This window comes from Sapajus apella, unplaced genomic scaffold (assembly GCF_009761245.1).
Source record: "Sapajus apella isolate SASKATOON/1434 unplaced genomic scaffold, GSC_monkey_1.0 scaffold120, whole genome shotgun sequence".
In the NCBI taxonomy this organism is placed as follows: Eukaryota; Metazoa; Chordata; class Mammalia; order Primates; family Cebidae; genus Sapajus; species Sapajus apella.
This window is the reverse complement of record NW_022437060.1, coordinates 4,986,184-5,001,713: the sequence shown is the minus strand read 5'-3', so window position 1 is coordinate 5,001,713 and position 15,530 is coordinate 4,986,184. Positions and strand designations below refer to the sequence as shown.

At 37.8% G+C, this 15,530-nt stretch overlaps 1 protein-coding gene across 1 annotated transcript in view; it reads left to right on the top strand.

Moving 5' to 3' along the window:
* TSN (translin) overlaps nt 1-15,530 on the top strand; it is a 76,803-nt gene that overhangs the window by 20,123 nt on the left and 41,150 nt on the right.

The following is a 15,530-nucleotide window of genomic DNA, read 5'->3' as shown; positions in this document are numbered from 1 at the left end:
CACCTGGAAAGAGGTTGTTACAGTTTGGTACAGGGTTTTGGCCTTTCTAAGTTCTCTGCTGTAATACCCTGAAATGGTAGCACACATGGTATGCTTCTTGGAACACTTGTCGTTCCTCCTCAGAACCTTGTTTTAGCCTCTCCTGACTAACACAAAGAGGCAGAAAGACTCAGATGATGCTTTCCTGGATCTGTGTCACGATGCAGCTCCCAGCAGTCTGCTCTGTTAAAGGTTAAGGAAAAGCATTGCTCACGTTCCATTACACAGCTGATGAACGGTTAGAGAATTGCCTGAGCAACTCTTACTTCCTTAATCCCTTCTAGGTCTCTTATCCAGGATTTTTTCTAGATAATTCTTCAAACTAATTGTATTTCAGCCTACCTAAGCACACCTGTAGTTGAATTATCAACAACCCATTAGTAACTAGCAACTGAATTGGTGTACAGTACTAGAATTTTATTGTATTTTTAATGGTGATAATTTTATTATCACCATTTCTTTGAAACTTAGAGCCCCATCCTAACCCACCAAACTCAGAGAGAAAATCCTAGGAATTGCTGAACAGATTTGCATTCATATTCCTCCCGTTTCACCTATCCTTGCTGATGAAAGAGACAGAGGTGTTTTTAATCGATCTCCAAATAAAGTAGTAGCATACTTCACACTCCCCTCCACACATACATATTCATACACAATCACTTATTCAATTAATCTACATTTATAACATCTTTTTTTTTTTTTTTTTTTTTTTGAGGGTCAGATCAATAACTAGAAGTGTACACAGTCATCCATTTGCACAGGTCTCATGGTTCCTGTCAGTGATAATTGATCATTGGCTGAGACCAGAAGCCCCATTTCCCACTACCAGAAAGAGGCTTCATTCTGCTTGGAACTCTTACTTGCCACGATCGTTGCACCTCCTTAGAAAGCACCTTTCTCAGAGGCCAGGCATGGTGGTACATGCCTGGAATTCAGCACTTCGGGAAGCCAAGGTGGTCGGATCACCTGAGGTCAGGAGTTTGAGACCAGCCTGGCCAACATGGTAAAACCCCATCTCTACTAAAAATACAGAAATTATCCAGGTGTGGTGGTGGGCACCTGTAGTCCAAGCTATTCAGGAGGTTGAGGCAGGAGAATCACTTCAACCCAGGAGGGTGGGAGTGCAGTGAGCCCAGATTGCACCACTGTACTCCAGCCTGGGTGACAGAGCGAGACTCTGTCCACCTCCCACGCCCCCAAGAAAGTACCTTTCTCTTCTGAAATCAATTATAAAGACTTTTAGGGCAGGGAAATAGTTTGCTTTTAATACTGCCCTTAAAATGCTTTGTTTATAGGAGCTGTGGAAAATACTTGTTGAATAAATGATTGATAGATGACAAAGCATGTAAGTATAGGCAACTATCAATTACCTCAAGACTGATTACCCCATACTTAGAATTTGTATTAACATTTTTTACATACTTTCATTCCAAATCTTATTTTTATTATTTCATGTATAGAATAGTAATTGATACATGGAAGAAAACCCATAAAGAGTTTTAATTGCTCGTTTAGTAGTTTTCTTCAAAAGTGTATTGTCTCACGTATTCTCTGGAATACTACTTGACTGGCAAGGGAAAATCTTTTAAAGTAAAATGGTATATTAAATCACAGAACTAATGGACAAGGAAAACTAAAAATAGATAAAATAGTTAAAATAGTAGAAATAAAATTGAGAGCTCTATTTTCACATGAGCTTTGCATCAATCCTTGAGAAAACTTGCCATTTCTAAAGTAAAATATTTCAAACAAACGAGGTTGAGGAAGTAGAAGGAAGTTTTTTTATATAATGAAGTTGTTTAAATTTATACTCCTTTAAAAAATTAAATGTTTGGAATTCTCAGGATGTGTCACACACATGTTAATTAGTAATTGGCAAACATCTCTCTAAACCAAAAATAAAGAATTAATTCCCCTTCTGAATAGCAGGACTCCCCACCAGCTGGCCAGTGGAAACAAAACTGTGTACTATCTGCACAGTCAGTGGTCTTTCCTGAATCACTGCCTTGCCTGGAGGGCTCAGCAGGGAATATGGTAAGTGAGAAGATCAAGACCCCCAAACAAGACAGACTCCACACCAGAGAGAGGGCTGAGATTTAAACACAGAAGAAGAAGCTCTTGTTAAGAAAACCACATGTGTACATACGTAGACTCATCTCCTAAGTGCAGGAGGGACTTATGCACTGCAGAAATTATTTTGGTAGCAGCTTTGAGTTACAGTTCTCCAGTGCACATTTGCATTTTAGTTTCAGTGTTTGCTTATTCTTTGTCTAATCACAGGGTTATGCCTGTAATTGTATTCAAGAGCAGGAGGTGAAAGAAGCTTTTCAATTTAGATACACAAATGTGTATCATTCAGAGTCAGGGCCCTAGGATAAAACACATGGCACGCTCTGTTAGTTGGGATTTTTCAAGGAAGCTTCTTAATGAGGGACTGTTTACCAAGGCCTGGGAAGAGGTAACAACCTGCAAGGGATATGTAGACACCAGGGACTAGCAAGAGTGGAGAGCCTTTTCCACTCCTAGACCTGATGGAACAAACAGAGGCAACGGTGTTATTGGAGCTTGGTCAAGAACTGTGCATGGGATAGAGTGGCCCTCAGTGCTATAGTGCTAGTGCTGCAGACGTTGTCAGACCTGAACTCCAGCCAGGGTGGGGCGGGAGGAATACATGCCCTGATCTTTCTACTTTTCCTCCTCGGATCTCCCTCTGATGCTTTTTAACAGCAAAATTGAAACTGGGGAGGGAATGCAATTGACTCTCCCCATGGAAATCAGCCTTCTGGAAACAAGAAAATAAGCTGGAGAATAAAAATGCAAGGCAAACACTGTGTAACCAACACCACAGGGAGGGGCACGTTTATCTCTTTCAATATTATAGAGAAAACCTAAGTTACATTCACTGTACACTTTCAGCAGTTTCCTCCTGAAAGATAGGTTGAGACCTGAATTCAAGTTTTGAATCTGCTGAGTTTGTTAAAAGCTGTTGAAATAGTCCCTTTAATCCTCTATCCCTTAATCCACTGTAATATTTTTACTTACACTTTTTCTTTTTTTTTTATTTTTGTAGAGGAGTTGGTTTAGTTATACATAGTCATAGTTAGAATAAACTGTGCCCTTTTTAGAGCAGGACACAGCATACATCCAGGACTTTCTAATGGTCCTTTGGGTATGTGGCGAGTCTTACAGTGATGAGAAACTACAGCGTAAACTTTGTGGATTTTTGGCCTATGAACTTTAGCTTAAAGCTTACTATGGGAAACTTGTTGAATAGTGAAATTCTGTGTTTTGAGTTTAAGAAGTTGGCTCTATTTTCAACATATTCATTAATGGGCCCTTTGGAAGTTCTATAGATTTCCAAATAGTGTTTTAAAAGGTAATTTTGGTTGAAGTTATGAGTAGGCAAACACAGCAGAGTATTCTCTTTCATTTAGTTTTCTATTCATCTACAAATGCCATTGGTCTGCAATTTGCCTTTGGAAAATGCATGCGATTTGCTTTGATAAAGTTACAATTTGAGCTCCATGCTGCTCTTTTGGGGGAAATCATGAGGCTCATACAAGAGCTGGTAAACAGAGGTGCCACTTGTCAAAAGTACTAACATTTGAAAAATTAGAGTTGCCGTAATTGGATATGTCTATTTTTTTTTTTTTTTTTTTTGAGACAGAGTTTCACTCATGTTAGCCAGGCTGGAGTGCAATGGCGTGATCTCGGCTCACTGCAACCTCTGCCTCCTGGGTTCAGGCAATTCTCTTGCCTCAGCCTCCTGAGTAGCTGGGATTACAGGCACACACCACCATGCCCGGCTAATTTTTTGTATTTTTAGTAGAGATGGGGTTTCACCATGTTGACCAGGATCGTCTCAATCTCTTGACCTCGTGATCCACCCGCCTCGGCCTCCCAAAGTGCTGGGATTATAGGCTTGAGCCACCGCACCCGGCCTGGATATGTCTATTTTTAAAGATACCTGTGAAAATAATCTCCTGACACAGTTTAACTCAAAAGGTTTTAATGTCTCAGTTCTGGTGCTCCTGGTCTACCATGCAGAGCCAACTATATATCCAAGACAGAGAAATAGAGAACTCGTGGAGAAAATCTGAAGGGAATAAACAGCAGCCTGCACCTGGGGGTTGTGGAGGGTGATTCACAGTAAAGGAGCCACGCAGTGCCTAAACGGCACCTTGGCATTCCTAAAATAGAACAAGACATGATGGGGTAAACGTTTTCCTTCCCATGTGTAACATTGTTTCGTATTACTTTCATTTGGAACTTTCTCTTAGAAATATACAGATTTTAAATATATTTTACTACTTAATGTTAAATTATGAAATACTAAAAATATTTCACATTGGCCCTTGAAGTATTTTTCTTGATTATTCTTGTTTATATAGTTTTTTTTTTTTTTTTTCCATTACTGCTGAAATACGGCACAGCACACCCAAAAATAAAAATAAAAGGCTTGCTAAGACATAAAATTTCAAAAGACACTTGATTGTACTATCAGCACCAGAACCTTCCTAGTTAGGAAACTTCTGGTTCAAAAGCATTGAATAAAGCCATTCTTTTTTTTCTGACTTCTCATTCTATAAAACTTGCTAAAATGTATGAAAGCAAGAGGAAAATATGAAGAAGAAAGCTCCATTTTCATCACTAACAAGAGTATTCCCCAACTCCAAATTTCACACTTGGAGGAGTATTAGGAACAGACTCATTCTAATAAGTGATTCTCAACCAATCAACAACAGTCTTACCTGAGAACCCTGTTTCTTAATCTGTCAGCAACCTCTAACATTCGGAAAGTCCCTAAACCCCTGAACTCCCAGTTTCCCAAATCCATGCATAAATAAGATCAAGAGTCCGCTCTGCTTTGTAAGATTGTGCCTGACCAACAAAGCTCTTCCTAACTGTTGTCGCTCAATCAGCTTTGTCTTTTTATTTCAGATAGTGGGTGGAGCGGTGGTCTTGTCCTTCTACAAAACATAGAAATTCAATCCTGCCCATACCCTACACCAGAACAGCTTCACTCTTAGTTACTACATGTGTGCACGGTCAAAATGTTCCTAGTAGTATCATTTGTAATAGTGTAAAACAGGAAACAACCCATATGTACATTAACAGTAGAATGGGAACAAATTGTGGTATTTTTTGTTTAATGAAATGCCCTACAAGAATGAGAACGAATAAAAGACAACCGAATACGTCAACTTAGATGACTCTCAAAAACATGATGGTGATTAGAAAAAAGGAAGTCACAGAACAGTATGCAGTATATGTTTATAAAAACTTCAAATGCATGCTTGAATCAGGTACGCGTTTTAAATTATATCTCAAGATGAAACTTTCTAAAACGTTCAGATATAGGCTAATCTAAAGCATGTATTTAGGAACACGTACATATATAGTAAAACTATTCATATAAAGAAAAGCAAGAGAACAGTTGACACCATTTGTATTCTGGTCATCTCCAGGAGAGAGGAAGGGGATGTGGTCTGGGCGGCACTTGGGCTTCAGAGGGGCTGACAGTGCACCTATAACCCAGGCGCTGGGCACAGGTGTTCATTTGGTTATTATCCTTTAAACTGTACATATATGTTTCATACATTTTATATTTTCCAGATTTTTATCTTTGAGTATTTCCACATTCACATATAATTTTATATGACAAAAAATTTTTAAATCAAGATACAGAGTGGAACTGAAGGAGATATAGCCACAAAAAAGCCTACAAATAAATCAATGAATCCAGGAACTTTTAAAAAAAAAGAAAAAATAATAGATAAATGGCTAGCTGGACTAATGAAGAAAAAAGAATCAAATAGACACACTTTGAAATGATAAAGGAGATATTACTACTGACTCCTCAGAAATAGAATCATCAGAGAATACTACTAACAGCTCTATACAAATAAACTAGAAAATCTAGGAGAAATGGATAAATTCCTAGACATATACACCCTCCCAAGACTGAACCAGGAAGAAGTTGAGTTCCTGAATGGACCAGAACAAGTTCTGAAATTGAGACAGTGATAAATAGCCTAGCAGCAAAAAAAGCCCAGGACCAGATGGACTTACAGCTGAATTCTACAAGAGGCACAAAGTGGAGCTGGTACCATTTCTTCTGAAACTATTCCAAACAATTGAAAAGGAGGGACTCCTGCCTAGCTCATTCTATGAGGCCAGCATCATCCTGATACCAAAAATTGGCAGAAATACAACAACAAAAAGTGTCAGGCCAATATCGCTGATGAACATTGATTCATCAGAAAGAACACAAATTTTATTGAGAAGAAAAATTCTCAATAAAATATTGGCAAACAGAATCCAGAAGCACATCAAAAATCTTCTCTACCACAATCAGGTTGTCTTCATTCCTGGGATGCAAGGCTGGCTCAACATATGCAAATCATTTTTTAAATAATAAAAAATATGCAATAAAAATTGTTTAAACATTTGTTGCATAAGTGAACGGAAGCAAGCTTAGTGTATAGCATGTAATAGAACAAGTGCGTTCCTCTATAATTTAATGCTGGCAAAAAGCTGAGCAATAAAGGTGAGGAAGCTTGAGGCTCAGAAAACGGAAGTCACATGTTCAGTGTCCCATGGCTGGTTGTGCCAAAGCCAAGGTCCGAATTCATATCCTTATATATTTTATTACAGTGAATGATTCATTCATACACAGCCCCTCTCATATTTCAGAATTTGAAACTCCACAATCAATATATCAGCTTCATTTTATTATCTTCTAAAATAAAGATGATGATTTCAACCTTCATAGGATTCTCATGAGAATTAATTGAAGTAGTATTTCTAAAATAATTAAATGAGGCCAAGGACATATGAATCACTGAAGCCGGGTGCAGTGGCTCACACCTGTAATCCCAGCACTTTGGGAGACAGAGACAGGTGGATCACGAGGTCAAGAGATCAAGACCATCCTAGCCAACATGGTGAAACCCCGTCTCTACTAAAAATACAACAATTAGTTGGGCATGGTGGTGAGGGCCTGTAGTCAGTCCCAGCTACTCAGGAGGCTGGGGCAGGAGAATCGCTTGAATCTGGGCAGTGGAGGTTGTAATGAGCTGAGATCCCACCCACACTCCAGCCTGGTGACAAAGCGAGACTCTCTTAAATAATTAATTAAAAATAAGTAAATTAAAACACTTAATAAAGTTCACTGTCTCCTGCTTTCTCATATACTCTAAAAACAAATTCAATGTAAACTTCATTTCCTATGGAAGCCAATTATAACCCACAAGATACAATCCCAAAAGATCAAAATCATGAAACTGATTCTGGGAAAAGACATTTTAAAAAATGTTAAATGTATGCGTTTACCATTTCAAAATAGGATTTACCTGAGACTCATAAAAACATGACAGAACACTATACTTTACCCAATAAAATAGGCATAAATACATATTTTTGCAAGCATAAGCACTTGAGTATACTAACAACAGTCATATGACTATAACAGTGATGAGCAAATCATATTCATTAAGAAATAAAAAGGGAAATTTATAAATGCATACTGCTATTGTTGGAAATTGTGTGCACCCAGATTTAAAATTGCAGTTATCTGAAATACTGTGCTGCACAAGCCAAGTCTTTTGATGGGATCCGTTAAAAACCACAATGAATCACAGTCATAACATATAGATATTCAAAGATCCGAGATCTTGAGAAATTTAATCTTTCACAAATGCACATGTGCGAAAGAAACATCTCTCCATTTACAGAAGATGTTTTGACATTTTTCTTTGTGGCACTGCTCTTTTAAATAGGCACAGTGTTTACACACAAAGTCATTGTTGTGATAATATACTTTTGTGAAGTCAAATTTGCAAAAACCTATCCAATGAATTAGAACTTTCTGAAAGTCTCTACACAACTTATACCTCCAGTATTACAAATGATGCTGTAAGGTTTATTGCCAAGTTTAAAATGAGGGAACTGAGGCCAATATAAGAAAATGAAAATCCAATTTATTCAGCTCCGGGGCGAGGGTCCATGGTCCCGGGGAAAGGCGCTAGGGAAGTTGTGCCAACTTCCTGGGGCTTAGGGTTTTTATAGGTAGAAGGAATGAGCAACAGCTGGGTGCTCTGATTGACTCCAGGGGAGCGGGATTGAGACGGGGCGGGTTTTCCGGTGGGAGAACCGGCCAGGAGCCTTTCATCAGCTGGAGCCTTCCAAGGGAGCCATGCGGCAAAGCCTGGTGCCAAGTGCAGAGCCTGGTGCTGGGTGCAGAGGTGGGCGTGTCCAACCTCCCGGCAAGGCAACCGGCCTTGCAGATGCAAAGATGAAATACATAGTATAGTGAATTGTAAACAATGCTGAAAATTTTAAAGAGAACTTGAAAAAAACTGAAAAGAAAGTTTGACATAAGAAAAAGTATATTACAGGAATAGATTGTAGGTATTATGCAAAGACAGTCCATAAGAAATGACTGACTTTCACCGGTATTTACTATATTTTGAAATCTTGTATTTCAATGAATAACTGCTTTTTTTTCTTTTAGGACATGGCTTTCCTCAGAGAATATGTTTACCTTCATTTTCCGTGTGACACTGCTCTTTTAAAATTTCTTTTATGATTCTGTATAAACAACATAAACCTTCCCTATTAAGTTTTCCCATCTTGGACGCCATGCTTCCACGTTGTTTTGGGTGCATAGAAGTCCATTATCAGAAACAACACTGGTGTAAAATTGTTGCATGTCTTCTCATCCTACCGTGCACATAATTATTTCTAGCCGGGACGTAACTTCACTGGCTTCTTGAGGCAAATGCGGCTTTAATTCATTAAAAGCTCCTGAATTGTAATCAGTTGGAAGGAATGCTAATGTAGGCAACCGATGCTTTTTTAAACTGAAGTTTTCGTCATTGTCATATCGCATGAGCAATCCACTCATCTGAAATTTTCACCAATTGCTTCTCTTTAAACCACACTGAATTTCCAAATAGAGACACTAACAAGGTAATAATTCCGCCTAACATGATGCAATTATCATGTTATTGTGATTTTCAGGATTTTTAGATGTGAGAGATTTTAGTCTTTAAGGATTTGGACTTTAGGGATTGTGTCTTTCAGAATTAAGATCCAAAACTGTTTCCAATATCCTGTGGTTGGAGTAGGTTACTGAAACCAGCAGAAGATCTCATAATAAAGTGACCTTGTTTTAGGGCAAATTCTAGAGGCCCCATATACGAAATGGGATGTGTATCTCAAAAAGACTCTGAGGTCCATGTTCTGATTTGGAGGCCCTTGCTGTGTCATTAATAAAGATTAAAGATGTTTACATCCCTGTCGTGGGTAGGCAGACATTTTCCCCTGTCAATTGTTTTTCCTGTTCTGTTATTTCTTTCTGGTAAGCCACTGGCCAAAGAAATCATTACCTTTTCTTGTGTCAAAGCGAATCGCAGGCAGGTGGATCACCTGGGATCAGGAGTTTGAGACCAGCCTGGCCAGCATGGTGAGGCCCTGTTTCTACTAAAAATACAAAAATTAGCCTGGCATGGTTGTATACACCTGTGATCCCAGCTACTTGGAAGGCTGCAACAGGAATCGCTTGAACCTGTGAGGTGGAGGTTGCAGTGTGCCGAGATCGCACCACTGCACTCCAGCCTGGGTGACAGACTGAGGATCTGTTTCACAAAAAATAAGCGTCTCTGTTATTACGAGAGCAATTCTGTCCCCTGTTCAGCCTGATCCATAAGTTTAGAAGTAGTCTTTTTCAGTGTCCACACTCAGTGTTTTGTAGAAACTGAAGAAATAATTCAAGCAATGAAAGTATCTGGAAAGAAAATAGCTAATTGTGTCTTTCATTGACAGCTTGCCTATTGATTTGTAAGACATAGGTATATTGATTGTTCTAATTAGAGAGGCAATATATTCTTATTGCAAGCATTACCCCAACATGCAAGAAAGTGTAAAACAAATTCCCACTAATGTTTTTTGTGTATATATTTTTCTTTTTCTTTTTTAATAGAGATGGGGCTTCACCATGTTGGTCAGGCTGGTCTGGAACTCCTGACCTCAGGTGATCCGCCAGCCTTGGCCTCCCAACATGCTGGTATTACAGGCATGAGCCACCGCGCCCGGCCCTTTTTCTTTTTAACTTGTCTCTAGCGTCAGGAAAATATCAGTGGTTTATTAAATGTGCACTATCTTCAACTGAGCACAGAACTAAAAGTAAAATGCAAGAAAAGAGTGAAGACTTGACTAGAATGTTAAATAACAGAAGAGTTAAAGTACTTGACATGTCTGGCTGCTTTCTTTGGATAAAATTTACATAACAGCGTTTGGTTTTAGTTACCTGTGGGAATAATAGGTGAGAGAGCATGGAAATCAGAAATCTTTTCAGTATCTTTGATTATTTGATTTGCAGTTTGGAAGCCTTTGTCAAAAGGATGGAGCCCAAGTGCTTTGCAAAGCATTACTGGTTGGGTGTCCTGACTAAACAGGTGGGGATCCTTCCGTCTGTCCTCCTCCTCCTGTGTTTCAATGGAAAGAGCCTACCCAGAAATAGCAGCATGTACTAGGCCATTGACTTGTTAACCGAATTCAGAAACATGAAGAAAGTCCAGAACCACCCTACTAAGGCCTGCATACTCGTGATCAGAGGAAGAAGGCATGAAATCCACACGTTTTGGCCAGTGGGAGCCTTAGCTTAATAATGAGTCCCCATTTGGTGCCTTCCATCTCTGACTTGAAAATGCAAAGTAAACATTGGAGTCATCGCATTCTACCCATCCCCATCCCACTTCACACACACACACACCCTCTGTGCTGACTGAGAAAGAGTGCAAATAATTGCAAGTATGAGAGATTAGTCATCACCACTTTGGGAAGTGAAATAAGAGGGAATTTGATGGTAATAGTAATTTTAAGATAGGAGGTTATTTGTAAGTTTTCTAATGAATGGGGTGTGTCTATAGCCATAGCACCCTGAACATACCCGATCTGATGTATGGGGTGGCTGTCTTATCCTGCAAGACAGGAACCTAAGTAAGCATTCTCCAATAAGTCCTTTCCTTTGTTGTTGATAGAATAATGCATGGGACAGGTTATAATGATTACAACAGAGTGGGCATTTGGTTTGATTTGCTTTAAATTAAGCTGCAGGCTGCTGAAGGTGAAACGTACACATACAATACAACTTCATATTGCGCCGAATGCAGTATTTCAAGGTTTGAGTGATACTACCAGGAGGTTTTCTGGCTAGAGGCCTCTGAGGGAGCATTCGCTAAGCCAGGGTGGCATCTCTGCAGTACACAGACTCTGAATTTCCTACATGAGTTCAAGCAGACATTACTAATCATCACATCATTCTGTCAAACTAGTCACACACATGTTCCTAGGATCTTGCTCAGCACAGAACCTTTCTCAACTGTTAATGTATTGAAGTTAGCGTATAGGTGAAATCTACTTGGCATCCCTGATGGAGGCTAATTTACCTTAATAGCCTTGGTCTTTGGTTTTTTCAGTCTCTCAGACTCAGACTCAGGGAGAGTGCTTCAAATTTATAAAGTTCCTGGGGACCAAATAAATGAATACAGTGATAGATGAATCCTAGATAGATAGATACATAGGAAATGCATATGATTTTTCAATGACAATAACTTCTATAATGGGGGGAAATGCTCCCTTCTTGCTGTTGTAATCATTGGGAAAGTGGTTTCAGGAATACGAAATGAGAGCAAAAAAAAAAAGGTGAAGAATTTTAAAGGCTTTTCCAACCAACTGTATAGTCTAATCTGAAATACATTTCCTTTGCCACTAGAAAAATGGAGTAGAAAGTGTTTCCCGCGGCCATCACCTAAGGGACCCGAGAACCTCTGGCTCTTTGATTCCCTTTTCGGCTTCCTAGGCCCATGTGTTTTAACTATGAGTGCCTGGAGGTGAGCCAGGGAATACAAGAAGCTGCAGGATAAACATGGTGAGGTAGGACGTCAGTGTTTCCTTAGGATCCTGGAGTAGGGGAAGAGGAAAAGGAAGAACTATGATATATATCAAATGCCTTTTATATCTGCTAATTAATATTTAATCTGTTTTAAGTTGAGATTTAATTAACAAACCATAAAATCCATTCCTTAAATTGTACAATTCACTAGTTTTTAAGTATGTTGGCGAAGTCATGCAATCATTATCACTATCTAATTGCAGAACACTTTCATCACCCCTAAATGAAAAACCATACACATTAGTAGCCATTCCTCATTCTCCACTTTCCTGGCACCTGGCAACTATTAATCTACTTTTCACTGCATGGATTTGCCTATTCTAGACATTTCATATAAATGGAATCCTACAGTAGATGGCCTTTTGTGCCCAGCTTCTTTCGCCTAGTATAATGTCTTCAAGGTTCATCCGGGTATCAGTACTTCATTCTTTTTTTGTGACTGGATAATACCATTGAATGGATATACTAACATGTTTATTCGTTCATCAGTTGATGGACATTCGGGTTGTCTCCACTCTGGGACCATTATTGATATTACTGCTATGAACATTTGTGTATAATTTTTCTATGGACATATGTTTTTATTTCTCTTGGGTATACTGTATACCTAGAAGTGAAATTGCTGAGTCATATGGTAACTCTATGTTGGACTTTCTGAGGAACTGTCAAGTTATTTTCCAACTCAATTACATTTGCACTAGCAATATATGAGAGTTCCAATTTCTCCATATTCTCACCAATATTTGTTATTACCTGTATTTTCATTTACGGTGATCCTAGTGGGTGTAAAATGGTATCTCATTGTTTTAATTTGAATTTATTTTGCTAAGGATATTGAGCATATTTTCTAGTGCTTGTTAACCATTTATCTTTTTTGGAGAAATGCCTATTTAAATCCTTTGTCCAGGTTTTAATTGGGCTACTTTTTATTGTTGAGTTGTAAGGATTCTTTATATATCCTAGATACTAGACCTTTGTCAGATATATAATTAGCAAATATCTTATTCCATTATATGGTTTTCATTTTCACTTTCTCGATAATGTTGTTTGAAGAGTATAAGTTTTATAATTTTGATGAAGCTTTATTGTTCTCAGGTATGTCTTCATCAGCAATGTGAAAATGGACTAATACAACTTGCTACCATTTGGCTTTTTTCTTTGTAATAACCTTCCTAACAAGTGATATCTCATTGTGATTTTCATCTGCATTTTCCTCATGATTAGGGATATTGAGGACCCTTTCATATACCCATTGGCTGTTTGTATGTCTTCTGTGGAAAAATGTCTATTTTTACAGACAGCAGGCACTACATTTACCATCAGAACTCTTCATTTTGTATTTTTCTTTAAAATTTTTATTAAAATCGCATGTATTTAAGGTGTGTGATGTGATGTTTTGATACAGATATACACAGTAAAACGAATACTACAGGGAAGCTACTTAATGTATTCCTGTCCTCACACAATTACCGTTTTTTTGTGGTAAGAGCACTTACAGTCTGCTCTCTTAGCAAATGTCAAGAAAGGTTATTAAGATTTATGCCTGTGTTTTCTTCTAGGAGTTTTATAGTTTTATTTCTTGTGTTTAGGTCTTTGATCCATTTGGAGTTAATTTTTTTATATAGTATAGAGAAGGGGTCCAAATTAATTTTTAAAGATAGATATTCAGTTTTCCTACCACAACTTGTTTAAAAAGATTTGTTAAAGAAGTGTGCCAAGATAATTTAATGAGACAGTCTTCTCCAGCAGAGAGAAGCGAGTACTAAAAAAGAGGTTAAAAAATGACCTCTTAAAATGTGAAAATTCAATTTCCACAACACATGGATTCTTAAAAAAGGCAACTTAAAAATCTCGACCAAGCAGAAGATGAATGAAAATGAAAATGAAAGAAGAATCTGAACGATATTTACTTGGGGTTTATCAAAGAGCCAAAGTGGGAAAAAATTAAAAAGAGCAAGAATTAGGGACATCCAAGAAGCCAAAATTGCACATGTAAGAGAAAAAAATATTAAAATTGAAACATATCTTGAAAATGACAAACATGGTCAATATAATTAAAATTACAAAGAAATCATTAGACTAATGAAAGTGAGAATGCAGAAATATGATGCTAAATCATTAATAAGAAATTAAGTTAGAGACAGTAAGATATAAAAAACATGAGAACACTTCTGAAACTTGGAGGATAAGGGAATAGACTTAACAGGAGTTTTAGGTAATAAATGTTGACAAATGGCCAAGAAGAGAAAGACGATAGAAAATAACACTCAAAGTGATAATGACACAGAGTTTACTAGAAATGAAGAAAGAAATGTCTCTAGATGGGAAATTAGCTGTAAGTGTTGATAATAATAAAATTAAGTAGCTACCAAAGTAAAACTGCAGAGCATCATGAAAAAGGGAAAATTTAAGATGCTACCTGAATGAATAGACAGTATCTACAGAGGGAAGTCAATGGCATCTAATTAAACTTCTCATCAGCAACAAGATTAAAGTCTTCAGACTACTATGTAAATATGTAATTCTATAACTGACTGAATTACTAAAGATGGAGGGAAATGATGATTGTTTTAGAAATCTAAAGACAGTAACGGAATATCTATCTATTCTCACTAATAAAAAGAATGTCAAGTAGTGGAACAGTTTCAAACTTAGAATAGTGGCTTCAAATGTCTGAAATTCAAATTAATGAATTTTACATTTTACGTTGTAACTCTTGTTTGAGTTTTATCAAACAATATGCTTATTTTGTAGGATGCATTCTGATGTTTTGTTTTAACTAAACATGTCATAGCGATTTTTTTTTTAAACAAACATTGCTTAATATAAATTCAAATAGTGTTCCTGCATTCTGTGACCAATTAAGAAATGTGATTAGGCTGAGAGCAGTGGCTCATGCCTATAATCCCAGCACTCTGGGGAGCCGAGTTGGGCGGATCACTTGAGGCCAGGAGTTCAAGAGCAGCCTGGCTAAAATAGCAAAACACTATCTTTACTAAAAATACACAAATTAGCCAGGCATGTTGGTGCATACCTGTAATCCCAGCTACTCAGGAGGCTGAGACATGAGAATCGGATAAACCTGGGAGACATAGGTTACAGTGAGCCAAGATTGCACCCACCACACTGCAGCCTGGGTGACAAAGCAAGACTCTGTCAAAAAAAAAAAAGTGATTTTTTAAAAGCTACTCTTAAACCAGTAATAAAAACAAAATATGCACAAAACAGCAACATAGAAAATTAGAAAATGTTTGTGAAGGACACAAAAGATAATCTTAAATGGGGAAAATGTTACCTTCATGATGCAAAAAGGAAATTTGTCTGAAATCACCTGTAAATATAATGCAATTCAAAATACCAAAATGTCTCTGTGGTGGCACACACCTATAGTCCTAGCTACTTGGAAGGCTGAGGTGGGAGGAGCTCTTGAGTCCAGGGTTTTGAGGCTGTAGTGAGCTATGCACCACTGCACTCTAGCCTGGGTGACAGAGTCAGACCCTGTTTCTAAAAAAAAGCAAAAAAAAAAAAAAAA